The 24,381-nt window shown below is 45.6% G+C and overlaps 1 long non-coding RNA gene across 2 annotated transcripts in view; it reads right to left on the reverse strand.

Annotated features, from left to right (window-relative positions):
- LOC128347268 (uncharacterized) overlaps positions 1 to 24,381 on the reverse strand; it is a 28,345-nt gene that overhangs the window by 2,716 nt on the left and 1,248 nt on the right. Inside the window, exons 2-3 of one of the 2 annotated variants that reach the window (XR_008317470.1) lie at positions 23,355 to 23,448; positions 11,625 to 11,687 (exon numbers count right to left, since the gene is read on the reverse strand). This is a non-coding gene — a long non-coding RNA (uncharacterized LOC128347268). Of the gene's footprint in view, positions 1 to 11,624; positions 11,688 to 23,354; positions 23,449 to 24,381 lie in introns of those variants that run through there. The other variant, XR_008317471.1, reaches the window with a different exon arrangement.

Here is a 24,381-nt window from a genome sequence, read left to right on the forward strand (position 1 = left end):
GTATTTAGTTTTTGTAATGATCATCGTTATGTGTATGTGTGTGTACGCTCTAAAAAGAATGGAAATTACAAGTTTAAGTGCTCATCTTATCTTCTGCACCATATACACTGTAACGTACAGTCTGGTATATGGTGATGGCTTTAGAAATGAGACTCCATGCACCCACATTTTCCCTTGATCTTTCAGTTGGACATTGGGCTGGATATAGATGATATATCGAGGCAGATATTTAACAGGTGCCAGTTCCCTAATCACTTCCTAGAGTTGCCCCAGATTAATTTCTGCCTGATATATCTCTGATCAAGGTGAAGTGTGGGTGCCTGGAGCCTCATTTCTAAAGCCATCATCATATACCAGACTGTACAATGTCTTTAGAGCTTATATGACATGGAAGTTAAGAAGGGCACCTTAACTTGCAATTTCCATTCTTTTTAGAGCATGAGTGGAAATATAAGCAATTTAACTCCCATCATAAATCAAAGTTTTAGGGATTACTGAATTTAGTATAGCCCCAGTCAACATCTGAGTTCTTGGACAGCACCACAGAAAATGGAGTCAAGGCCTCACCTCTTACCCTTAAAAGTAGGGAATCAAACTAAACCTGAATTCCAAAACTAGTTCAGAGAGGGCTTTTCCAAGGTACCAGAACTGAATCGGAACCTAAAACTTCTTAGTGGTTGTTTAATGTTTTTAATTAATTTCCACAAACATTTCCAGAGGCTAAGGTATGGAAGTTTAGAGGTAGTATTTTAAGATGGTAAATAGGAAAAATGCAAGGGCCAGAGAACATATAATGCTCACTAAACTTCCCAGAAGTTCCTTCCAGAAGTTGATGTGAACAGGGGTGTAGCTATAATTGAGTGGAGGCTTTCAAAGAACCCGGGCCCAGCAGCTCCTGAGGACACTCCGGCTCCACCCCTCCCTATTTTCTTCATTATCTCCCTCACTCCGAGGGGCCGCTGGGGAGAGGGGTGAACATGGGCCCCCTTTCCCCTAGCTACGCCCCTGGGTGTGAATGAATAGTGATCACAAGAATGATCCAACACTGTTGATATATGAAATGAAGTCCATCCATACAGCAATCAAATCATCTGAGTCTGTGCAGCCTTGATGACCTGAACCAGAATGAATCCCTCCCAATGCCACTTTCACTGCCAGCTCGCTCTGCCACCAGAAGTGAGCCCAGCTGGCAGAGATGCACCTGAAGGCTACGGCCCCTTTGTTTGTTCTGAAATGTAGGCAAACAATGTGCCCACCCACCCATCCATTTCACTTTATATGTAATTAGGCAGACCACTGTGTGTCGCTTGAGCCTGAAACTTCAAAAGCATATGCCTCATGCTACACAAGACATGTAATTTGTATAAATGCATATTGTGCTTGATACACTTTTAAAAGCAATGAACTAACCATATAATTTGGCAGCTTTCAAAGCTAGACCTAGGCTCTATAATAATTCTCAAATTGGTAACAGAAATAATATGTTTGAGAGTGTAAAATTATTGTTCCCTTAGTCATCTCCTATAGTACTAAAATACTCATTTGGCCCATTTGGCAAGAACAAATAGTGGCTCAATAGAAGAGATGTTTTATGAAGCTTAGTACAACTGAGAGAAATAATAAGCCAACAATACACTTTCAGGAGAAAGACATTTCTGTGCCTGCTTTATCTGATTCTGATCATCCTTGAACTAGATGATCTACTGGGTACTTCCAAATTCCACTGAGCCCTATCCAGCTTTAATGATGAAACTGTAACCAGTCCAAAATCTATTTCCCATTACACAAACAGCAAAAGCTAACTCATTTTCTTTTTTCCTTCTCCCTCGATTTTCTCCCCCGCCCCGCCATCCCTGTCTGCTATTCTGAATACTTCTTATGAGCCAACTAAAGCTAAAAGGCAACATGACAGTATATAATGAGAACAGTCATCTATATTACAAGCCCGTCCCAGCACAGGAAGCTTTAAGAAGCTGTTTGTTGCCATGGGATTTCTGTAGAAAAGAAAAGAAAAGAAAAATGTAGTCCCTGTGCTCCAAACTGATTAATCATGCAACTAACACAAGGTCAAACAGCTTTATACCAGAGAGATCAATTTGGTTTGGTAAGTCTGGTTGTGTGTGTCTGAAATCCCAGGCATTTATCCAAATGAAGAATGGAAGAAGACAGTAGAGATTTCAAGTCTACACAGATGTACAATTTTTCATATATCTAAGAGAATCATATGTTAGCTTCACCACTGACACAAGTGCATTAACTGCACATTTAGTTCATATTTTGGACGAATGCACTGTGGTTACAAATGCTTTACATGGACCATAAAAAATAACTCTTAGTCATTAGCGCTTTCCAGACATTCTGTTGTATGTGTGCACAAATGTCTGTACACTTGTATACACTTTTGTGTGAATGACTGTATGTGCATGTATTTGAAAAGAAAATCTGGATTAGGGGTGTGCACAAAACTAGTTTTTGCTGTTCGGTTTGAGTTCAAACTGGACTCGAACTTGGGTCCCCTGTACAAGTACCAGTTCTATTGAACCAGCCACTGGTTTGGCTCGAATTCGAACCAGGGTTGAACCGGTTCAAATTGTTTCTGCCATAGGAAATAATCTGAATTCAAACTGGCCCATAATTCCCTATTGGTAGTGCCTAGGGACGTCAAAACAGGTTGGGTGTTATGTCATAATGGGTGCTATCTACCACCTGACCTGCAAAACAATCGGGCAATTGGGCTATTTTAAATTATTTTTTCAGGGTCATCAGCAGGTCAGCCCTTGACCTATTGACTCTGAGTTGTTGTTGTTTTAAACCCATTAAAAATAGCCCAATTGCCTGATTGCTTTGCAGGTGGGTTGGGTGGTAGATAGCACCCATCATGACATACCACCCAACCCGTTTTGGTGTCCCTAGGCACTAGTCATAGTGGGCCAGTTTGAATTCCCATTATTCCCTTTGGCAGAACCAGAAGAACTGACTGCACACAGTAGTTGTAAACTACATTGTAAACCTCCCAGAGATGCAGACATTTCTTAAAAAGCAATTCTCCCATTCACTGAATGCAGCACAAGGCATACCAAAAAAGGAATCATGGACCCAAATTCTGTGCCACTGAAGGTTATGCATGAGTGGGTATGGTACTTGGGGGGAAGCAGCTGGAGTAGGTGGAGCCTAGCACTGCCAGCAGAAGCATGGATGCCTGGATGACACCAATCGATGTGCTTCCAAATTGATGACATCCCCAGATGCTTGGCATCCTTTCCTCTGCTGACCTATTCCCTGCAGTAAACACAGGCAGCATGTATAGGCTCACCTTGGCAGCACTGGGTCAGGTGGCAGCAGAAAGGTGGACAGGTCAGGCAGAGGTGGAAAGGCAAGTGGGTCAGGTGGTAGCAGAAAGGCGGGTGGGTCCGGTGGAAGCAGACAGGTGGGCAGGTCAGGCAGTGGAGGAAAGGTGGGTGGTTCAGGCGGCACCAGAAAGGTATGCAGGTCAGGTGGCACCAAGCAGTGGCCAGGCCACTGTGGCAGGTGGGAGTCAGGTGGAAGTGGCAGGCAGGGGGCAGCAGGGGGGATACAACCAGCAGGTGGGGATCCAAACTGGCATGCTGCTGATTGTTTCTCCAGCTTCCTGACCTACACAACCTCTGAAGGCAAGGGCGTAGCATCTATTGGACAAGGGGGGACAATTTCCCCTGGCCTAGAGGGTCAGGGGGCTGCACAAGGCTCTCCAGGCTCAGAGTGTGCCCTGCTACTGCCCTTTCCTCCAGGGGCCCTGCAGCTGGGGCATGTGCACACTTTGTGCACGGGATGGAAAGTAGTTCAAGTTCACTTACAGGGGGCTCAGGAAGCCACTATCCCTCCCCTTCCCCCTCCATGCGGGTATCTGGGGCCTACCACGATGTGCGTGCTCATGCCTGTAGTCTACAGGTTTCTCAGCTTCACTGCGACTGCCCTCTTTCTTTCCCTCCCTCCTTCCCCCAGCCACTTGGAATGAAGATGGTGGCAATTGTTTGGGTGCAAAAGTTGGCTCGCCAGTACAAACTGGTGATCGTCATGGCGCAGGCCATCTTGCTCATCCAAGGCCTGGTGGTGTGGAGCTTCAGCAGCCTCTAAGAGAACGACCAGAGAGAGGCGAGGGAAGGGCAGAAGCGGGAGCCTGCAGCGATCACGCAGGAGGGCAATGAGAGGGGCCTGGGGGAGAAGCAGGCATCGGGGGAAATGGGTGCCTTGGGATAGGCCGGGGAGCAGTTTCAAGGGCCATTCCAGTGGGGCTCCTCCTCCAGGGGTGGGCTACTGATGGAGGCGGTGGGGCTACTGCATCGGGTCAGCCTAGGGTGGGTGCATATGTGTGATTTAAGGTTGAGTGCTGCTCTTCAAAGGGTAAGGGTGCCCATCTCTTTCAGGAGGCAGGGGTGTGTATATGCCTCTCTAGCCCCAATGTGGCAGACTGGCCTGCCTGCCCCTAATTGCCCCGCCCCCTTGTATCTGACATCAGATGCAGGGGACATGGCTTGGGGCACAGGGCGCTTTGCACATGCAATATAAAAACAGGAAGCCCCCTGGCTGCACTTTGTCCCGTGGCTGCCAGGAAGCTCGCTATGCCACTGCCCGAAGGTACCTTTTCTTTATCAATCCTAGACTCTGTTGTTCACTGGGTGCCCACTGCAGCATGGCTCAGTTCCCACCACCATCTTTTTTCTTGCCCACCCTAGGAGAACCTATGCTTCCCTGGAAACAATTGAGGTCCTATTTCTTCCATTACTTCCTCACCATACAGAGACCTGGTTTCACTCCAGCAAAGCAGAAGACTGTATTGCTTCAATGCCTGGGCCCTGAAGGCCAGAGAAAGTATAATCATTTGTCCGTTCTTGCCACCTTGGAAGTGAATGCTAATTCTTAAGAAGCTGCTCTTCAAGCCTTAGATGCTCATTTCAACCCTCCTTTGAATGTGATTGCTGAACATTACAAGTTCTGTTCTAGATACCAAGTGCCTGATGAATCTATCGATCAGTATGGCACAACACTGCATGCCTGAAGTGTAAGCTGTGAGTTTGCCAACTTTACTGATGAAATGATCAAGGATCAGATTGTTATGAAAACAAACTGATCCAAACTGTGTGAAAAACTGCACTTGGAGTGGCAACTTACCTTGGTTAAAATTATAGAGATGGCTAAGAGGATGGAAAATGCTCTTCATTGTGCCAAATTGCACTCTTTGTTACCCCCAAACCCACCTCCTGAAATCAAGGCTGTTCAGCCTAAATCCTTCCAAGCCCAATCTTTTCATATGGCACTGCCCCAGAAAGTGGCAGCACAAGAAAGGAGGAGCTACCATGCTACTGATGTGGAGATTGCCCAGAAAGCCAATTTTGCTCACTGTCCTGCACGAGAAGTCATAGGTTCAAGAAATGCCTTTGTTAAGTCTGCTGTCCACTCCATAACTGATTCACCATATGATGAGGATGAGGCAGCTGAACTGCTTCCTGACAGTGTTTTAATTAAGTGTGACTGAGGCAGAGCCTGCTTCTCCACATAGAGGCTATTCCCACGATCAGCTGAAATCTGGCTAGGGGAGCCTAGCCTGATTTCGGATGATCGTGGGAGCCACCGGGCTTGCAGCCGAGCCCGGTTGCCTCCCAGCGGTTAACCCACCTAAGTACCCCTCCCCTTAAATTGGGTTCAAACCCGTTTTTCTTATTGTGAGTATCTGTGGCTACTCAAGAGTAGACCCCCAGAAGGGAGGCGAAAAGCCACCTCCTGGCTCCGGGGGTCTCGGGCTGCATGGCCGCCGAACTCCTCAGCCCCCTCCGGCTCCGTCACGGAGCTGGCAATCATGTGGGCGGCTGATCCGCTCCCACCCTGCTTGTGTGCAGGGAGAATGGGCTTAGCCCGCTCTCCCCGCTTCCCTTCCCAAACCAGGTCTCACTGATCATGAGACCCAGTTCATTGTCAAGTTAAACTCAATGGTCATGAAGTGAGGATGTGGTTGATTCTATTTCTCTGTACATGATCATTTCTCATCTAATCTACAACTCCTCACTACATCAGATCTGTTCTCGCAGCCTTCAGACATCCACCCATGGGGATATGGAGGTTCTTCTATTGCCAGAAATGGATACTTAACTGCTTTCCTGGAATACAAAGGATGTACTGCAGAAGGGAAAGTGTATGTGTCACAAAAAAAAGTCTCAAGGGCTGGAAACATCAGAAAGATCTAAGGATCATGACAGGGCCAAAAAGCACAGAACCTGTATTAAAGATGATGGAGCATCCATATGCTGATACGATTAGTGATTTATCGGCTGTTTTTGCTGATATTCCTGGCACTGCCATACATTTCAAACAAAGTTCAGATGAAAGCAAAAACTATACCGGTAGAACACAAAGTGAGGAATGTACCCATAGCATTGCACTAACCACTTAGAGAGGAGCTCTTAAGACTACAGCATGCTGAAATAATAGAACCTGTTGATTCATCAGAAAGTGTCTCTCCCATTATTCTTGTGTGGAAGTCAAATGGTGCACTTCGAATGTGCATAGATTTAAGAGATGTGACTTCCAACATGGTAGTGGATTGTCATCCATTACCCAATATCAGTAAAATGCTACTTACTCTGAAAGAGGCCTCAGTGTTCACAAATTTGGAATGGTCTTCAGCCTATGATCATATTCCTCTACTCAAGAGTTCTCACAAATACACAGCCTCATTATCCCAGAGGGTCTTTTTCAGTACAAAAAACTGCCCTTTGGATTAGCCTCTGCAGCTTTGGTGTTTCAATGAATGTTTCATGCAATTTGGGGGGCTACAGATGACATCACTTACTTTAAGGATGACACTTTAGTGAATGGCAAGCCACTGAGGAGTATGATGCTGAACTGACAGAAGTCTTAAGAAAACTTCAACAACACGGACCTACTATCTCTATACCAGAGCCACAGAACAAGGATGGATTTCTATCATTTTTAGGCCTCTGTGAGGCTTTTCACTCGATGGGAGGAAATCAGGCTAGCGGAGGCTAGCCCGATTTCCTCCCATCGTGAGAACCACCAGGCTTAGCTGCGAACCCGGTGGTTATTAAGCAGATCACCCGCTTAAGTAGCCCTCCCCTAAGCCCAGGTTAGCGGAGCGAGCACTCCGCTAACCCGGGCTTCCTGATCATGAGTTGCCGAGGCACAGCTCCGTGGCATGGCAACTCACGAGTAGACCCCCGACCAGGAGGCTGAAAAGCAGCCTCCCGGCTCAAAGGTCTCTCCGGCATGCCCTGCGCACTCGTGCAGGGCATGCTGGAGCTTCCAGGGGCCGCACAGCCCCTGATCCTCCCAGCCCCTGCCGGATCCATAATGGAGCCGGCAGTTGTGTGGGTGGCCACTTTGGCCACCTGAAGCAGGCTAAGCCCACTCTCCCTGCAAACCCTCCCCAGGCTCTTCTCACTAAATGTGAGAAGAGCCTCTGTGAGTATTACTCTAAATTTGTTGAACAATTTACCTCAAATCAAATGTTGCTCCAATGCATCTTCTTTTTAAAAAGGATGTAGCATTTAACTGGGATGCACCCTACTAGTTTTCAGACTATCAAATCGGCCATTGCTGAAAACCCTGCTCTCACTTCTTTTGACACCAACAGGCACACTGTTGCAACTAGGCTTGTGCATTTCGATTTGGGTACGAAACGTTTTGTGCCCGAAAATGGCAATTTCGGAGGTTTTGTAACCAAAACAAAATCAAGAATTAAAAAACAGAGATTTTTGTTTCCAAATCAAAATGACTGTGTTTCAGACAGAATGCTTTGTTCTTTGGAAAAGCATTGAAGTTCTCTGACTTCTCTGATTCTCTCCACTCCAGCTGAGGCACAGAGTGATTAGCAGAAGATAAGATATGCAAAAAGCTATTGAATGGTTTAGTTAAGTATGTGTTGTATTCAGTGTAATTGAAACGCAAACTGCCCTTGTAAAGGGATTTGTAAGACAACATTTTGAGACAGAAATACCCAAATATCTTTGGGAGCTCAATGCTATTCCAAAGCTCTTGCTAAAAGCCATGGTATAAATTGTGTGGAGAAGCTTTTCGAGAAGCTGGTTAGGAAAGTTCTGAAATTACACAGATTTTTCTTTCCAAAGGTTTAGAAAGAATCTCTTAACTTATTCAGGGGTCTTTTGAAGAGTTATTTTGTTTTTCTTCTGATTTTTATGAGTTATAGTGGTGTCTAGGTTTTGTTGCCCAAGTTGAGCAGCCTAATGTAATTTAGGCCACAATGTAATTTGGTGGGACATGATGTCTAAGCCAGTGGTTCACAACTTTTGCCATTGCACATTGCAGGGGGTGGGAAATACCCCTGTCAATCTATTGACATCCCCAGGAATCTTAGTTGCTTCTCTCTTTCTTGTAACCATGATCCATGGTTTTGCACTTTCTTTAATGCAGTGATGATAAATCTCAACAATTTTGAACAGTAGGCTGATTTATTTGGGCTATGGCTCACTCCACTTCAGTTAAAGACATTTGAAGCTGTTCCATAGTACCAAGGCAGTTCATTGATCTATCCTGCTATCTCAAATGACCTGTGGTCACTGTTCCATGGGGAGGGAGTGTTTTTATTGAAAGATTGCTTGAATCTACAAATGGGTTGTGCTGCTGTGCTGGTGCCACAAGGACAAGCTCCCACCTGCTGCAAAATTCTCAAGTAACTGTGCCAAAAATTAAGTGTTGTTGTTGTTCATCATTCTCTTCACTCAGCTTGTTTATGTGGGGTTTCAGGGGCAAAACAGTGGGTTGGGTGGCAGTGCCCCAAGGGTGGTGCACCCAGATTCCAAACAGAGCAAAGGGCTGGTTTCTTAGGAATTTTTGAGGGGGGGGTAACAATTTGAGGAATTTTTAATGTGTCTTTCAGATTATTCCCTATAGGGAATAATGGAGATTTCAGCAGCCCCATAACTCCACCTGGAGGGCACTGGGATGGCCCAAAGCGAGTGGTGGTGTAGTGCACAGAGAGTGCCAACCACGCCCCTGGATTGCTAACCCCCCCCCAAGGGTACAGGGCTTTGTTGTTTCTGAGATGTTGAGTTTAGATTCTCTGGTAGCAAATGAGATTTTTAATGAAAAACCATGAATCCACTCTCATATGCTACTTGAGAATTTACTCTCAGAACACCTCTAGAACAACAAAACCCTGTACTTCATGGGTTGGCAACCCATGTGGGTGGTTGGCACCCTATGTGCACTACATCACCGCTTGCTCTGGGCTACCCCAGTGCCCCTCAAGTGGAGTTATGGGACTGCAGAAACCTCCATTATACCCTACGAGGAAAATCTGAAAGACACGTAACTTCATTAATTCTTTAAAAATCAGCCTTTTGCCAAATTCCTCTGAAAAAATTGTGCTAGCTTCCTTGTACCAACTGGGCACTACCATCAACCACACTCCATTCTGGGCCACCCTCCCCCCCTCCCCCCGCATGAAGCTATACTTTCCCTGAAACCTTCATCATATCCTATGGGGAGAATCTGAAAGATGTGCAAACTTCAAAAATTCACCAAAAATCAGCAGTTTGCCCAATTCCTTTGAAATTTTTGTGGTAGCTTCCACTCATTGGGCATTATAACCCCCACCCACTCTTTTGACCATGTGACTCATTTTTTAATCTGAATTAATTTGGATTCAGATTAATTCGGATACAAAACAAAACTGGGGTGATTCGGAAGGCTTAATTTTGGACAAAATACAAAATGGGGTTGATTCAGATTTGGTACAAATTGAAACAAAAAATACAAAATGCGCAACCCTAGTTGCAACCACTGATGTTTCTGAATATGGTTTGGGTGCTGTCTTGACCCAGCAAAATGGAGACAGAGAAGTTACAATTGTCTTTGCTTCTAGAGTGCTTATTGCTTCAGAGAAGATGTATTCTGTCATTGAAAAATAAGCTCTAGCATGTTTCTGTGTGGTGAAGCACTTCAGGACTTACTTGTTGGGCAGAAAATTCACTTTATGGTCAAACCATGAACCCCTATCTGCTTTATTTACTACTCAGCAATCAAGTCATGCAACCCCAAGAATAGGCAAATGGATCACCAGACTTGTGGGTTTTGATTTACAGGTGGAATATCTTCCAGGTTTTCAGAATACAACTGCAGATTGCTTATCTCAACTTCCACTTCCAGGCCAAGAGATCCCAGAAGACAAGGATGAAGGAGTTGTAATTGCACAAATAGCTTAATCCACTCATGGAGTGATCATGTCTTCTGAATGGAAAGTAGCCCTCAGTGCTGATCAAGTGCTTACCAAACTTAAACTTTACACAACTAATGGATGGTCATGCAAAAACAAGGTACTTGAATATCTTCAACCATTGCACGTAGCAAGTGTGTTTTCCCTTCTCAATGAGCTGGTGCTGAGGACAGATTGTTGGTGGTACCAACCTTCTTACAAGCAAAAGTGATCAAAATTGCCCATCAAGGTCACCTGGGCACGTAATTCACTAAAAGGTGAATCAGAGAAAGTGTTCAGTGGCCAGTTATGGGCAGACACTGAAAATGTAATCAGGCACTGTATGGCTTGTGTTGTATTGGACAAATCACAGAAGCCCTTGACCCCAGTAGAATATCCCGATGATCCCTGGGAAAAACTTGCTCTGGATATAATGGGGCCTTTTGATAACCAACCCACAAAACAAAGATTTGTTATAGTGATGGTGAATTACTATTCCAGGTGGCTTGAAGTTTCATTTGCTGACAGCATTACTACAAACAAGGTGATCCACTTCATGGCTGCATTTTTTGAGAGGGAAGTTCTTCCTAAAGAACTAGTAACAATGGGACACAGCTTACCTCATTTGAAATGGAGAAATATTTGCATAACCATGGGATAAAACACAAAACTCTTTCCTTGCACTATCCTCGAGTAAGCATCCAGTATTTAGTTGAAAGAATTAACAGATTAGTGAAAGTTTACAACTGGCTGCTATGCAACAACAACCCTGGAGAGAGGCAATCCATGAAACTCTATTTGCTTATTGAGCTACTCATCATTCTACTACAGAAAATCACCATTTGAACTACTGAGAGGATGCAAAGCTACCACCTTACCCAATGGCAACAACTGATAGGGCTTTCCTGTACCATCTCACCCTGTGGATGCAGAGATTCATGATCAGGCAAGGGAGAAGCAACAAAATATAAATTGTATGTGGATCAGAAACGGGGTGCGACACAGTGAAACTTCAGGTCAGGGACTTTGCTTGGATAGAGCTGCCTTATAAAGAGAGAAAGGGATGTTCCCAATATTCTGGACCAAAATAAATAATCACAATCCTAGGTGGTTCTGTCCTATTGGATGATGGAAAGAAATGGAACAGTTAGAGACTTTCCAGCATGCATACTATGGACAAGAGGGAAGGGAGTCTGATCTCAAGAGGGGAACTGAAGGGGAAATTGATCTTCCCTCCAGTTTTGACTCCACATATGAGGCTTATGGAAGTGATGGACAGTCCTTGGTTCCAGAAGAACAAACAGCTCCTGGGCCAGAGAACCCAATACTTAGGAGAAGTGTGCATGACAGTAGACCACCTAAAAGATTTCAAGACTTAGTCACTAGATTTAAAATCAACTCAATTTTTGGTTGTTACCAGAGAGAGGGATGCTCTGTATCCTATCCAGTTATATTTTGTAGTTTGTTTGTCCCAAGGGCGATCCTGTAGAGAGTGTGGGGCAGTGGGAAGGAGGGGGAAGAGAAGGAGAAAATGGAATTGTTGAATAAACCTTTAAATTCACATAAGGTTTTTTTGTGTGTATGAGCGAAGCAGCTATAAAGCAGTTATACTCTCAATGAAGTGTGTTTATTCACATAAGTGTATATAAGAATCCTGGCCTCTTTACTGTTTAGTAAGAGTTTCCTTCAGAAGGAAAAGAGTTCCCCTAGCATCCAAATAAATCATCCAACCATGGGCATAGCTATAATTGAATAAGGGGTGTGGGGGTGGGACAAATGTCCTTGGGCCCTTGAGGGAGGGAGGTCTGGCAGCTGGGTAAGAACTTACACTTTGCTCTTCACCGTTGATGTTGTATGGATATATATGTTATTGTAGTAGGTATACATGTTAAAAAATGTTTCTGAGCCAAAAGAGTGCATGCACACAAGTAAGTAAGTCTCTCTCTCTGTGTGTGTGTGTGAATGTCTTTGTGAGGGGAATGTGTGCTATTATTTTCATAGGAGCAAGAGAAAGGTCATGCTGAGAGGGCATGTTTTGTTTTTCACCATGTCCCTACAGTTCTTCTGCAGCAAAGATATGGGAAGGAGGAGAAGGTGAGGAGGCCAAGGGCCCACCTTTGCTTCTTGTCCCAGGGCCCCCTCCAACCTTGCTACATCCCTGCCTCAGTAATTCCCCTGGAATTGAATAAGGTTCCCTAGCTACAGGCATGCAAACAGGGGCACATGTGTATAAGAGACACAGTTCTGAGCAAGCTTGGTAACAGTGTGTTTGTTGTATTTTGTGAGAGTCTGTCATAATGTTGTATATTTTATTATGACCTCCTGAAAAAATAACACTTGGCAGCATTCTAATATGCTCTGCATTTCATTCAGACACCCTGCATTTCATTTTGCGAGGATGTGGACAAGATGTTTAGTCGAGTTTGGCTGACCACTTCCATGCTTGACCCTTGTCCTTCATGGCTTATTAAATCTAGTAGGGAGGAAATGTTTAGCAGGGTCCAGCAGGTTTTAAACACCTCTTTGAGAGAGGGAGTGGTCCCAGCTAGGGATGTGCGAATCGGCTCGAGGTAGTGCCAGTTCACCATCAAACTGAGTCTGTTCGATGGCTCACCCCAGAGCCAAACTAAGCCCAGTTCCGTTTGGCTCAATTTTGAGCCGAACACCCCGGACCGACTTGGGGGTTCTAGATGGGGGGGAATTTAAACTTACCGCCCAGTCTGGAGGCGTCCTGGGGTTGCTGCTGTGGCTGTGGGTATGGGGGGGTTCCAACAGTCCCCACTCCTCCCGCCGACCTCCCCCAAGTCTTTTTAGGGCTGGCTTGGCTCATTTACAGGCTGGTGGGAGGAACAGGGACCTTTGGAGACCACCACAGTGGCCGCAGCTGCACCCCCTGGCACCCGGAGGCCGCCAGACTGGGTGGCAAGTTTTTAAAAAATTCACATCTAGAAACACACATACACACACCACCACCACCCAGGCCTGAACCAGTTCAGCCTCAAACCAAACTGGGGCCCAGCTCTACATGCATGGAACCAAACTGGACCCGGTTCAGTTCAAGTCTAGTTCTATTCTAACTGAACCGGGCTTCCCAGTTCTGTGCACACCCCTAGTCCAAGCTCCATTGAAGGAAGCTTCTAATTTGACCACTCCTAAAGAAACCCCATCTGAACCCTGAAGATGCAAACAATTATAGGCCTGTGGCCAATATTCCCTTCCTGGGCAAGGTGCTTGAGCATGTAGTGGCTGACCAGCTCCAGACACGCTTGGAGGAAACAGAATATCTAGATCCTTTTCAATCAGGCTTTAGGCCCGACGTTGGAACAGAAACTGCTTTGGTCACCCTATGGGATGACCTCTGCAGACGGAGAGATGGGGGAGTGCAACCCTGTTAATTATCTTGGACCTCTCAGCAGCTTTCAGTACCATTGACCATGGTATCCGTTTAGATAGGCTGTCCGAGTTGGGTGTGGGAAGCACAGCTTGGAGGTGGTTCAGCTCCTACCTTGAGGCCCATTTCCAAAAGGTGGTGCTGGGGGACTACTGCTCAATCCCTTGGCAGTTATGCTATGGGGTTCCACAAGGTTCCATTCTTCCCCATATGCTGTTTAACATCTACATTAAACTGCTGGGAGAGGTCATCTGGAGAGTTGTCCTGAGGTGTCATCAGTATGTGGATGACACTTAGTTGTATCTCTCCTTTTCATCAGACACAGGTGAGGTGGTGACTGTCCTGAATCAGTGCCTGGATGCAGTAATGGACTGGATGAGGGTGAACAAGTTGAGACTCAATCCAGACAAGATGGAAGTATTGTTGGTCAGTGGTTCCTCTGCCTGGATGAATGATGTTCAGTCTGTTCTAGATAGGGTTGCATTACCCTGAAGGATCAGGTTCGCAGTCTGGGGATGCTTATTGAGTGTGATGCATGCATGCATGTGAGGTACTTCTGGATTTTTGGACCAAGGAGGGAACGGGGAGGCAGGGAGGTACGCTGCCACCCCGTCTGACCAGTTTTTAAAAGAGTGCCGGTGGGGGAAATGTGGCTGGGGGGGGAGTGCACCCTCTCCCGCCCTTAAAGGTGTCCCCCCCGCCTTCAAATCGGCCCCTGCCGGTTCTGTGCACATCCCTACTCACCGGTTCCCCCTCCTCCCGATTATGTGAACTTTCTCACTCTCTTGCAACCTTTTTAGTGGTGGGTGAAATATAGCTAGTAATTCATAAAGACTGTTTTTCAAGAACAATGTGGTTCATCATCCAATTTCAAAACTATAATGTGGTGTTAAGCAAACTAAATTCACCTATAATTGTATATCAATGAAATGGTGGTGTATAAGATCATCATATGCTTCAGTAAACTACAATAAGTGGGCAAACATCACATAAATGAGCATGGTCTTGTGGTAGCAAGCATGACCTATCCCCTTAGCTTAGCTAAGCAGGGTCTGCCCTGGTTACATATGCATGGGAGACTAGAAGTGTGAGCACTGTGAGATATTCCCCTCAGAGGATGAACCACTCTGGAAGCAGCATCTACGTTCTAAGTTCCCTCTCTGGCTTCTCCAAGATAGGGCTGAGAGAGATTCCTGCCTGCAACCTTGGAGAAGGTTCTTGAGTGGCTAATCCTCTCAAGTAGCCTGCCCCTTAGCCCGAATAGCCCTTAGCAAGCTCTCCGCAAACCTGGGCTATTGGATCGTGAGTAGCTGCGGTGTGGCTCCATGCAGCGGCTACTCATGAGGAGACCCCCGGAGCTGGGAGGCAAAAAGCTGTCTCCTGGCTCCAGGGGTCCTGCCAGCATGCCCTGCACGCTTGCGCAGGGCATGCTGGAGATTGCGGGGGGCAATTGGCCCCCGCTCCCCCCAGCCCCCACTGGCTTTGTCATGGAGCCAGCAATCGTGTGGGCAGCCGATCCAGCTTCCCAGGGCTCTGTCCCCATTCACTGCCCCAAACTGGGTCTCACTGATCGTGAGACCCGGTCCACTATATGGCAGTTTCCTATGTTCCTATGGAATGAAAATTATCCAACACTTTACCAAGACCAGATTTGGGAAGTTTGGTTTTAATATCCCTCTAACTGTGCACCAAATACCAGGCACAAATAATAAAGCAAATTTCTGGTTGTCCAGAAACAAACAAGCAAACAAGGCTCAAATGCACCCCAACTGTCTTCTATAAATTCAATAGATGTGATAATTAGTAAAATCTCTTTTCAGATTACAGCATGAGCCCTGGACTAACACTTTGGCTTTATTCATTATCCTTAATGTAACAATACTGCCATGCCCACACCAACACTCCTTTTAAAGTTGGGTCCATGTCAGAATAAAAGAATTTTACCAAGAATAAAACTCTCTGTGTCTCTGAACATGATCTTCTTTTGTTCTCATTGTCAAGCCTCTGCCAGTGAGTCAGGAAACGGATGCAAGCAGTGGCTGAAAGAAAGTACTTTTGATGCAACATATCACAAGTGACAGGAATACAATACTCACTTGCACACTGTAATGCCATACAGAGCCATGGGCATGGAACAATACAGTGGTACAGTAATTCAATTACAGCAATGACAGCCATTGTGCAGCGGTCACTAAGTGCCTTTGATAAATCAGTTCTACTCAGAAACATTTGACTATTTTTAATAGGTTACATAAGGAAAAGGGCCTCTCTTAGGGCTTAAACAGATGTTATAAAGGACACGTGGCTGTCATCACCACATGTTTTCCACCATGTATCTCCCAGAAAATAAATGTGAGACATGGGGATGTCATTGTGTTCAGTCTTTCCCTGCCCCCCTAGAAGCAGCAGCCCATGAACTGGAGTGGGGAAAAGGAAACCTGAGCACAATAACATCACATCATGTGTTTATTTTACTAGGCATTACTGGAGAGATGCATGAGGAGACATGGAGGCTATTCACACGATGGGAGAAAATTGGGCTAGCGGAGGCTAGCCCAGTTTTCTCCCATTGTGAGAACCACCGGGCTCGGCTGCCAGTCCGGTGGTTCTTCAGCGGGTCACCCGCTTAAGTAGCCCTGCCCGTAGACTGGGTTTGCGGAGCAAGCGCTCTGCAAACCCAGTTTTTCTAATCATCTGTTGCTGTGGCGCAACTCCATGCCGCAGCAACTCACGCGTAGACCCCCGACCGGGATGCTCAAAAGCAGCCTCCCGGCTCGGGGGTCTCTTCAGCATGCCCTCCAGTTCAATCACCCGGAGCAGACTGACTGCTCGTGTGTGGGCAGAGCGGGCTAAGCCCACTTTCCCCGCTAACCCTCTTGAGGCGGGTCTCCTTGATGTGAGACCCGCCTCATGGAGGTCATCCACACAATCAAAAACTTTCTTCTACCCTGGCTTCGGAGCTGTGTGTGCTCCCAATTTTTGGTTGCATGGAAGCAAGGGAGGAGGAAAACCTGGGTAGCTTTTCTTCCTACCTTGATTCCACACAATCACTTCTTCCCAGGTTTTCCTCTTACCTTGCTTCCACACAACAAAAAATTGAGAGCACATACAGCCCTTGCTCTCCTAACCTCATTTTAGAGGGAGGTTCTGTAGGCTGGTTTGCCACCACGGTGCCGCCAGGATTGGGCCCACACACGCATGTGCAAAACTGGGCTGAGCTTCCTTAGCTCAGTTTTGCACATATGTGTGAATAGCTTCATCATCTGAGGCAGGGCCTAAAATGAGTGAAATAATTATTTTCATCATTTTGATTTCATTAGTTTTAGGCCTGGATCCGAGTATGAAAGCAGGCAGTGGAATTAAGTTGTGTCACAATTTTATCACACACATTAGGCCTGTTTACATAACCATTAAAATCAGGGAAAGAGCTGGGTGACCTTGTTTTGCATGATTGTGAGAAACTACACAAATCCCTCCAGCCCAGGTTGCTCAAAGCAGGGTAGTCCAGCTTCTGTACCTTGCTTTAAACCTTTCCTACCCAGTCACCAGGACCCAGCAGAAATTGAATCAATGGAGAGCTGTGGCTTCAAGGGCTGCCATCCATGGGTGTGACACCCTGCAAAGCAAACTTTATGATCGTGTAGCTAGATTCATTTCAGCAGGGCTGGGCCCATATCCTGTTCCTTCCTGGCTAATCAGGGAGCAGAACTTGGTAGACCCTGCAAGACCTTGGGAGGACTTCTCATGCTTGCAGCTCAATATATCAACAAAGGATGCTTTGCCAGGCTTGATTGTGTCTCTCCTCAGTCTGCTGACCCAAACAGAGGGTCTGATCATGTGCTGCTGCTGGGGTAGGAGCTCTCTAGCCCTCGAACCCACCCCACACATTGTTCTGTGAAGAGGCCTAAAGTTATGTTTTCTCTGTAAACTGCTTTGAGGACCTTCACTGAAAAAATGGTATGTAAATATTCATAGTAGCAGTAGCAGAAATAAATCCACTAGCTGGGACCCTTCTGAAATAGGATGCTGCCTGCAGCCCTTACCAGCCAGTGGATCTGCTCCTGATGATGATGAGTTTCAGGCAGTGCATCATTTGGCAGACTGAGGATATTTATTCAGAAATAATTCTTACAGTACAATAATATTCTGACATGAGGAGAGAAAAGAGTGACAATTTGTTCTCTCCCAGAAAGCAACTGGATGGTGAGAAAAGATTCATTCCCTGATAATCAGATAAACATTCAAGGTATATAAATAATAGTTCATCCCAGCTCTTTTTCATCCCACTTCTATCTTATTTGTTAAATAAGACTGCAAAAACACCAACAAAGGAAAATGAATTTTTGTTATTAGACTGTAGCTTTGATCACCTTAACTATTAGGAATTAGATCCTATCTCCAAACACATACTCACACCCATGCTAATTTTCTTTAAATTGAATTCATTAATTTAAGTGAGATGACTCAGTGGGATAAGCACTTGGTAGTTTGGTATGACTAAGGAGTCCTGTCATAAAAATTCTTCGGATCAAGGAAATAACATTCCTGAATTCAGCGTGTCCTTCTTGTTATCATGGGCGTTAGCCAATTTCAGCAAGATTATAAACCTGTTGTCTTGTCTGGCACAGATGCATTCAGGAAAGAAACTCACTGGGTGCAATAATTTCTTTCAGTTGTATCCTTTACATTTCATGGCTTCCCAGATAAAAGATTAAGGGTCTTGTCCAGCTAGACATTGTATGAAGGATACATCTATTCACCTTTGTGGAAAACACAATCACAGTTGTTCAGGCTACTACTGTAAAGAGCAACTCTGTCCTCAGTGTTAGAGAGCTCAGGAGGGGGGATTTCTTTATCTGCTCCAGCAACCATAGACGTGCCCAGGTAAGGGAGCACTGCTAACTGATACTGTCCGGAGACATGGAGTTAAAGTTCCAAATAAAGTGGTTTATTTAGGAAATCCATCAGGGAGGTATTGAGGCTATTCACACAACCTCCCCAAAGTGGGCTAAGGGCAATGGGAGCTGTGCAGCTCCTGGCAGCAAACCTCCCAAAGTACCCCTCCCCTTAAATGATGTTAGCGGAGTGAGTGCTCTGTTAACCCCTTTTCCAAGATTGGGAGACACCGCGGAGACTCGTGAGTAGACCCCCGACCAGGAGGCTGCAGCAAGCCTCCCAGTGTCGGAGGTCCCCCCAGAATGCCCTGTGCACTTGCGTGAAATGGCAGATTACTGCATAGGCAGTATAGGCAGCCACCTACAGTGGCAAATCTTAGGGAGCAGCATCTTGGAGGGAAATTTAAATCTCTTTTTTTCAACCTTTGAAAATGCTGCTGTGTAGCGGCAGAGGCTCTGCCTACCAGCTAAACCATTATAGGAGGTGAGGCCGGGCACTGGAGGATGGCAGTGAAGGAGCGCCACACTCAAGCCCGGCTTGCTCACAAATGACACAGAGCAGGCGATTTGAGGCCTCTGCACATGCACACGCACATGTGCAAACACGTGCAGAGCCCCCAAATTGTCGGTCATGCCACCCAGACAGCTGGGTATCCCACTGAGTTCTCTGGATTCCCCATCCTCCAATAGTTCCTTGGGGCTTTAGAGAAGTGAGAAAAGTGTAAGTTATTTATTACACTTGTTTTCCTGCTCCTAAGCAACATAGCCTCAGTCACCATGGCTCTGGGTCTTGATGGACTGGTTACCATCCACCCACACACAATGCCCCTCCCATTTGATCCAAGAGGCCTATTTCCATTCCTAATGTTACATTTAAGGGATGGTTTAAATATTCATGTTTACCTCTTAACGACTGCAGATTCAAATGGTGACCTGAATGTATATGTGACTCAGTCATCATAGATCAAACACCACAGGAATAACTTTGTATCATCTCACAGCACAGTGCTTTCCAATGGAGTCAGTTCATTCATTCAGCTGTGGGTTGAAAACTCAAGTGATTAAAAATTGTGATGTATATGCATATTTGGACTGTCCCTAAGGGAGGAGGGGGAAAAAAGGAACAGATAAACAAAGTAGTACACCAAGAATTGCATAAGGGACTAGCCTGTACTGCAGAATGATGGAAAACTGCTGATCGCTTTGTGCTTCTCAAATTTGTTTTCAACTTGTATACGTAGTTGCCCTATGCAGTGTTACACTATCTGGATGGATCTTTTAAAAGGTCTTTCTGGGTAAATCCTTGCTCTCTAGGTGTGTGAGGGAAGTCCATACCACAGATGACTAAGGATAGTACAAACCAATTATTTGCTTATATATGAAAGATGGGGTTGTTATTTCTGTTATTAAAATATCTTGTATTTCAAGTTACTTGCTAGTCAGGCTTCATAAGTGAGACAGAGAGCCTAAGCTCCATGGGCTAGGCTGCTCGTGTGGAGTGCTGGAATCTGCACGGATCCCAGAACTTCCGCCCAGCCTAACTCCACTCCCAAGCCCAGCTCTTAGCCAAGGTTAAGGGAGTAAGTGCTCCCTTAACCCAGCTGCCTCAGAGATGGGCACCTAGAGCGCCAGTCTGACAGGGGAATCCTCCAAGCCACGGCACTGGTTGCATGGTGCCTTGTGGGATATCTGGAGGCTGGGGAAATGAGTCCTGGCCACTGTTCATCCACACTGCTGGGAACAGTACAAAAACTTATCTGTGCTGCTCCCAGCAGCACAGGTCATGTGGGCATGTGGCTTGCATGCAGCAGGGACAAAGAGTGACCATCCGGGGAATGGTAGGTTAGGAACATAGGCAGCTGCCATATATACTGAGTCAGACCATTGGTCCATCTAGCTCAGTATTTGTCTATACAGACTGGCAGCGGCTTCTCCAAGGTTGCAGGCAGGAATCTCTTTCAGTCCTCTCTTGGAGATCCCAGGGAGGGAACTTGGAACCTTCTGCATGCAAGCATGCAGATGCTCTTCCCAGAGCAGCCCCATCCCCTAAGGGGAATATCTTACAGTCTCCCATTCAAATGCAACCAGGGCAGAACCTACTTAGCAAAGGGGACAATTCATGCTGGCTGCCACAAACCAGCTCTCCTCTCTGCCTCCACCCCACCCACCCTCACGGCCATGTGAATAGCCCCATGGAGGTCATACACACTCAAAAACTGTGTTCTACCCGGGTTTGGGAGCTGTGTGTACTCCCAATTTTCAGTTGTGTGGAAGCAAGATAAGAGAAAAACCTGGGTAGAACTGATTGTGTGGAAGCAAGGTAGGACGGAAAGCTATCCAGGAAGCACACTCAGCTCCCAAATCCAGGTAGAACACAGTTTTTGAGTGTGTGCATGTCCTCATTTGATTCTTTGGTAGCAACTTTCGATAAGCATTTACTGATTTCAGTGCAGAAAGGAGTTTTCCGTGCATAGACTGGAAGCCTGCTAAATGCAGTAATGCATTTCTTCTCATTAGTGTGGTTAGCAAAGCTACTATTTTTAAAAGTGTAAACTTATGTAATTAGGAACCACACAAAGTGAGGCTATTCAGTTACCTCAGAAAAGAAGATCTGAATAACAGAGGCTGCCTCCAGAAAACGAACAAGTTATTTTTTCCTTTCCATATCAATTTCAGCATGATGTAATACCAGGTTAAATATCAACTCAACCATTCTCTGGGAAAATCTTTAACCCAGAAGTATTAGGAATTTGTCTGAAACAGTCAATAGATGGAAGGGGTAAAAGAGAATGAAAGCTTTCTCCACAGAGTTGTGTACTTGCTGACACTGAGGCTATTCGCACAATGGAGGAAAACCGGGCAAAGAGAGCCCAGCCCAGTTTTCCTCCATTGTGAGAACCATCGGCTTGGGGGCAAGCCCAGTGGTTCAACGGTGGCTATCCCTCCAAAGTAGCCCTCCCCTTAAACAAGGTTAGCGGAGCGAGTGCTCCACTAGCCCCGTTTTTTTATCGTGAGTTGCCACGGTGCGGCTCTGTGCTGCGGTGACTCACAATGAGACCCCCGACCAGGCTACAACAAGCCTCCCAGTGTTGGGGGCTCCCCAGAATGCCCCATGCACTTCTGGGACTTCTGGGGGCCAGGTGGCCTCCAATCCCCACTGCCCCAACTGGCTCCATGACAGAGCCGGTAATCAAGTGGGCAGCCAATCCCATTAAGCTGAGAGAGTGTGATTTGCCCAGGGTCACCCAGCAAGTATCATGGCAAAATGGGCGTTTTAGCCCAGGTCTCCCCAGTCTAACACTACACCACACTTTATTGTATTGTTTCCCTTTGCAGGACAAGATGCAGCTCCAGGGTGCTGGTCTTAAGAAGAAAATGTGTTAAAGAAGAAAAGGTTAAGCACACACACACACACACACACACACACACACACACGTGTCAGTCTTCCACTTTACTTTGCAGCCTCCAATGCTGCATTCTATTAAAAAAAGGTCAGGGCCAAACTACACACAACTGAGTGTCCCATGTATGTGGTTTGTACCTAATTTGTATGTAATATTGTAGATCATTATAACAATGGGTATGCCTCACTTATGTAAGGAGATTAGCTGACTTGTGATGTTTTGGATTACGGCATTTCATACTCTTATGACAAGGAAAATATCATGTTCCCTCTGTACATGTTGCTGAGGCCTGAAGAAAAAATCCAAAGCAAATAAGCTAATATCCAATGATATCCAAGCAGAAGAGAACATGTGAGATGAAAGACAAAAAAAAACACACCAACAACAGATAAAGTTGTTTAGTCTGTTCCCCACAACCTGTGGGGAACAAACTAAACAACTTTACTTTGTTTTTAGCAACAATGCAGTGAATTTAGGGAATCCTTTATGCCCCAAGCCACCTAATGGCACAGCTGGGAAATGCTTGACTAACAAGCAGAAGGTTGCCCATTCAAATCCCCACTGGTATGTTTCCCAGACTATGGGAAACACCTATATCAAGCAGCAGTGATATAGGAAGATGCTGAAAGGTATCCACTCATACTACATGGGAGGAGGCAATGGTGAACCCCTCCTGTATTCTACTAAGAGAAAACCACAGGGCTCTGTGGGCACCAGGAGTCAAAATCGACTTGATGGTACACTTTACCTTTATGCCCCAGCCTGAGTGGAGAAAAGGCTGGTGTTATTAAACTCAGGATCCTGCTTCCATTGGATGACAATGGTGCACCTTTTTATTGATTTTGGTCATAGAGGAATTCAGTCATCATTCCAGGGGACCAGGATTGGTTCATTAATGGCAGATGATAAACTAATAGCTTTGTGTTTGTTAAGCTGCTTCTTCCCTCTATACCTAATGTGGTGTCAGGAAGTTAGAGTTTTGCCCTGCTGCAATGAAGATGATGAGAGACCAGAGAGAGAGAGAGAGAGCTCTGATCATGTGTAAAGGAGCCCCCACAGTTAGTTCTCCTGTTCCTAATTCCATGTGCAAACCTCAATCAAGCCTTAGCAAAGGACTTTCACAAGCAAGAACATAAGAACAGCCCTGCTGGATCAGGCTCAAGGCCCATCTAGTCCAGCATCCTGTTTCACACAGTGGCCCACCAGATGCTGCTGGAAGCCTACAGTCAGGAGCTGAGGGCATGCCCTCTCTCCTGCTGTTACTCCCCTGCAACAAGTACTCAGAGACATCGAACTTTGAGGCTGGAGGTGGCCTATAGCCCTCAGACTAGTAGCCATTGATAGACCTCTCCTCCATGAAGTTATTCAAACCCCTCTTAAAGCCATCCAGGTTGTTGTCTGTCACCACATCTTGTGGCAGAGAATTCCACAAGTTGATTATGCGTTGTGTAAAAAAGTACCTCCGTTTGTTGGTCCTAAATTTCCTGGCAATCAATTTCATGGAATGAAGTAGCACTGCTTGTAGTTTCTGAACGGAGTCCATATTTAGGGGGCCTGGAAAAAATATGACAGAAAAGTGACATGCTAAAGGCAGCTAGTGAAACATTAAAAGAGAGCAGTTAAAAGAAATGCATGGTTATCAAAGTGCAAGGCAGACCCCTCTGAGGCTAGAGGTAGCTGGAAAATGGTGGCCAGAACAGATAGAAAGTTTCCAGAATAGTTTCAATCATATTTTTGAATGAGTGGCTCAGATAATGGTCTCTAAATCTCCTGTGCAGATCTACCTTGCCTCCCCTCAGTTGTTAGCATCTCAGGTGACTATGACAACTCTTTCCAAAGTGAGCTGATAGATGGTGCTGGGGACGATGGAAATTTTCTTTGGCACAGTGCTTTTTTCCTGCCTGTCATTCAAGTACTCCTAGTTTTGAATTTGAACTACCCTGAGGCTAGTTTTTGACCCAAAAAAACACATTTTGGCTTGAAAACAACTAGCCAAAGTAGTTGCATAAGTTAATCACATTTTTAAATCCATGGGACTTAGAACTGCTTAATAACCCCAAATTGAAAATTTGTGATGGAGGGATTCAACATTAATGTTTTGATTTAAAAAAAAAAACAGAACTCAGTGTACAAAAGATCTTACAGAACAATAATAAAAAGACAGTTCATTCGGTCTAAAATTTGACATAGGGAGGACAGCAGAGGAAGAGGGAAACGATAAAGGTAAGCAGAGAAAGACTATGCATTCTGTTCAGTGACATGCAGTTAGGCTTCTTTTCATTAGGGTTACAGGTTAAGCCAAAGGCATGGGAATAATAATGGGTTTTTAAGGATGAGAGAGTGGCATGAAGGTTTTTGGAGGCAATTTCAATCACTTTTACTTTATTTAAAACATATAATGCTCCTCCTCCAAGTGCAGCAGCCAGCAGTACTTGAGTTCCCTTTTTAGTAAGCCATCAACTGCACGTAAACAGCCTAATTATGTAG

This window comes from Hemicordylus capensis, chromosome 2, assembly GCF_027244095.1.
Source record: "Hemicordylus capensis ecotype Gifberg chromosome 2, rHemCap1.1.pri, whole genome shotgun sequence".
Lineage (NCBI taxonomy): Eukaryota > Metazoa > Chordata > Lepidosauria > Squamata > Cordylidae > Hemicordylus > Hemicordylus capensis.